A 3850-nucleotide genomic window follows, 5' to 3' on the forward strand; every position below is an offset into this window, starting at 1 on the left:
TGGGTTTGAACTGCTTACCTTGTGCTTCACAGTCCAGTGTTGATCTTACAGCACCACATAGATTACTGCTTGCTTAATTCACAAACTGAATACCTATGTTGGCTTAATTCACAAACAGAATGCCTATGTATGTGTATGCAGATCAAAAAACACAACTGCCTGCCCCACGGAAGTCACCATCGTAACTCCTTTCTGTCACCAACCTGCAATAGTAACCAGTAATCTGACTTTTATCAGAATAGATTAATTTTGCCTAATTTGGTACTTTCCATAAAATAATTCATATAGCATGAAATATTTTATGTATGTATCCATTGTTCATCAATTGTAGATTTTCAGGTTCCATATATAATATTGTGCTTAATTACAGATTTTTAATTTACATTTCTGCATAATATTTCATTGCATAGAAAGACCATTGTTTATCCATTCAAATATTGTTGGACATTTGTCTAGTTTTAGGTTTTGGCTCTTATAAATAGTGCTGTTATAAACATCTCAGTGCATGTCTTTTAGTGGACAAACATATATAGTTCTTCTGGGTATATATGAGTGGATTTCAAAAAGTTCATGGAAAATTGGAATTAAAAAGTAATGGAGCAGAAAAGAGGTGGGGGTGGATATGAAAGAAAGGAGGAAAGGAGAGAAGGCAGGAAGAAAGGAAGGGACCATACTACCATGCTGTGATGTATGAGAAGAAACAAATCGGTTGAAAAAAAGGATGAAGACCAAAAAGATTGAACAAGATGGCATTAAAACAGAAGATAAGGGTTCACAAAACTGCCACCAAAATCCAGGCTAGCTTTCTTGGACACATAACAAGGAAAAGGCAAAGGAGAGAAGAAGAATGATGCCCAAACTACTGAGCTGAAGTGACTGAGAAGAAGGATGAAGTTCCTGTTGCTGATGGGGTGGAGAAGAGAGAGGGAGATGGTCCTGTTATCATTGACGCTGCTCCAACCACTGGCCCCAAGTCTGAGGATATGGGAAAAGCTGGAGAAGCTCCTTCTGAGGAGAATTGGGAGGGCGCCCCTGATGCTGCCACAGAGCAGGCAGCCCCTCAGGCTATTGCATTCTCAGAGGAGAAGGCTGGCTCTGCTGAGACAGAAAGTGCCACGAAAGCTTCCACTGAAAACTGGCTGTCCTCCAAGGCAGAAGATGCCCCAGCCAAGGAGAAGCCTAAAGAAGCTGACATGCCTGCTGCTGTCACTGCTACTGCTGCTGTTGCCACCACTGCTGTAGAAGATGCTGCTGCCAAGTCTCAGCCTCCAGTGGAGACTGCGGAGAGCAGTCAATCAGAAGAGAAGATAGAAATTGTAGATGAAACCAAACCTAAGGGAAGTGCCAGGCAGGATGAGGGTAAAGGATAAGAACGAGAGGCGAGGCGGACCAAGGCCATGCCTGAACTTTAAGAAATGGCTTTCCATTTCCCCGCCTTCCCAGCTCCTGACCCCTGACTCTCCCACCCTCTACTCAAATCCAATCTGAAGTTTCCCTTCCTGTCCTGCTCACGTCTGTGAGTCTGTCCTCTCCTACCCACTACTAGCCCTCTTTCTATCTGTGTGGCAAACTTTAAAAACAAAACAAAGCAAAACAAAAAACGGCAGGAACGATCCTAAGTCAAACAGTGTGGCTTAAACATTTTTGTTTTTTGGTGTTGTTATGGCGAGTTTTTGGTAATGATGATCCAATTATTTTAGGAAATTCTTGCACTGTATCCAAGTTTTTTATCTGGTGCATGTGACCCTGTGGGAGTCCACCTTCCTCTCTAGCTCTCTGTTCCAAGTATGTGTGCAATGTTCCAGGAGTCCACCTTCCTCTCTAGCTCTCTGTTCCAAGTGTGTGTGCAATATTCCATTCATCTGAGGAGTCCAAAATATCAAGTGAATTCAAAAAATTTTTGTTTTTCTCCTTTTCAATGTGATGGAATTAAAAAAAAGGGGGAGACCCCAGATTTAAAAAATAATAATAAATAAAGCAAATGTGCCAATTAGTGTATATATATATATATATATATATATAAAGTTCATGGAATTTTCCACAAACATTTTGAAGTCACCTCATACTTGTTGTGGGATTGCTAGGAAATGAAGTATTTGGATGTTCTACTTTAGGTAGCGTAGTGGTTACGAATCGGGCTGCGTCCACAAGATCAGCAGTTCGAAACTACCAGCTGTTTCATGGGAGAAAGATGAGGCTCTCTGCTTCTGTAAAGATTTACAGCCTCAGAAACCCTGTATAGGGTTGCTATGAGTTGGAACTGACTCCACAGCATATAACAACAACAGCCAGAGTGCTCCTTGGAAGCCAAGATGGCCAAACTTAGTGTCTTATACTTCAGACATATTGTCAGGAGGGACCCATCTCTCTGGAGAAGGATATCATGTTTGGTAAGGTGGAGGGTCAGAGAAAAAGAGGAAGACCCCCCCAATGAGATGGATTAGCCAAGTGGCAGCATCAATGGACTCAAGCATGGCAGCAGTAGTGAGGCTGGCCCAGAATCGGGCAGTGTTTCGTTCTGCTGTGCATAAGGTTGCTATTGACTTGATGGCAGCTAACAACAACAACAACTTTAGTAGACACTGACAAACAGATTTCCAAATGTGCTATACCAGTTTTCATTCCCAACACCTATAGTTTCTACTGTTGTACATCTTTATAAGCACTTGATTTTTTCATCATTTTCATTCTGGTGAGTGTATAATGATAGCTCACTGTAGTTTAAATGATCAATTCCTCTCCTTGTTATATACCCAAAAGAAATTAAACATAGAAACACAAACATGTTCATTGTTGTAGTCATGACAATAAAAAGGTGGAAACAACTCAAGTGTCCATCAACAGATGAATACATAAACACAATGTATATGCGTATAACATAACTGTACTACCTTTGAAGTGGCACAGTGTTATTTAAAGGTGGACTTTCATAGTTTAAAAGTATATTGTAAACTCTGGGACAACCACTAGCCAAAATGTTTTAAGAAGAATATAATTGCTGGTCCTGGAGAAGAAATAAAATCAAACCATTAAACATATTCAATTAAAATCAGTAAAAGCAGGCAAGAGTTGAGGAGAGGATGGTGGTAAAGAACAAATGCAATGTTTAAAAAAGTACTTTACAAATATGATATATGTCCTGGTGTGGCTCTGTAGGATAAGCACTGGACTGATAACTACAAGGTCAGAGGTTCTAACCCACCAGCCACTCCTTGATGGGTATTAGCAACAGCATATTAATAAAAGTTGTAATTTCAAGTGGTTTAAGTACAAAAATTAAAGCAACAACACAACATCAAATTCTCAGCATGGATAATGTAAAAGCACAAAATGAAATTCTAACTATGTGTTGTCAACAACAATCACACTTTAAATACGAAGACTTGGGTTAAAAGCAAAGAGATGAGTACAAATTTAACTTGCTAATACTAATCAAATAAAAGCTACAGTACCTATAATAATTTCAGACAAAACAGACTTCAGTAGAAGGATGGTTATCAGAGATAAAAAGAAGCATACATAATGTTAAAGGAGTCAGTTCTCCAATAATACATAACAATCCTAAATGCATAAGCACCTAACAGCAATGTCAAAATAGGTGAGGCAAAAACTGATAGAACTTAAAGGAGAAACAGACAAATTCCCTATTATAGTCAGAGACTTCAACACCCCTCCATAATTAATTGATACATCTAGTTGGCAGAAAATCATTAAGGATATAGATGATCTGAGTAGCACTATCAATCAACTTGATCTAAATGACATTTATAGAATTCTCTATCTGACACCATTAGAATATACATTCTTCTCAAGCTCACATGGAATAGTCACTAAGATATACCAAACTCTG

At 39.1% G+C, this 3850-nt stretch overlaps 1 pseudogene; it reads left to right on the forward strand.

Moving 5' to 3' along the window:
• LOC102820763 overlaps nt 1–1370 on the forward strand; it is a 47656-nt pseudogene extending 46286 nt beyond the window's left edge.
• Nucleotides 1371–3850: the final 2480 nt, after the last annotated feature.

This window comes from Chrysochloris asiatica, unplaced genomic scaffold, assembly GCF_000296735.1.
Source record: "Chrysochloris asiatica unplaced genomic scaffold, ChrAsi1.0 scaffold00051, whole genome shotgun sequence".
Lineage (NCBI taxonomy): Eukaryota > Metazoa > Chordata > Mammalia > Afrosoricida > Chrysochloridae > Chrysochloris > Chrysochloris asiatica.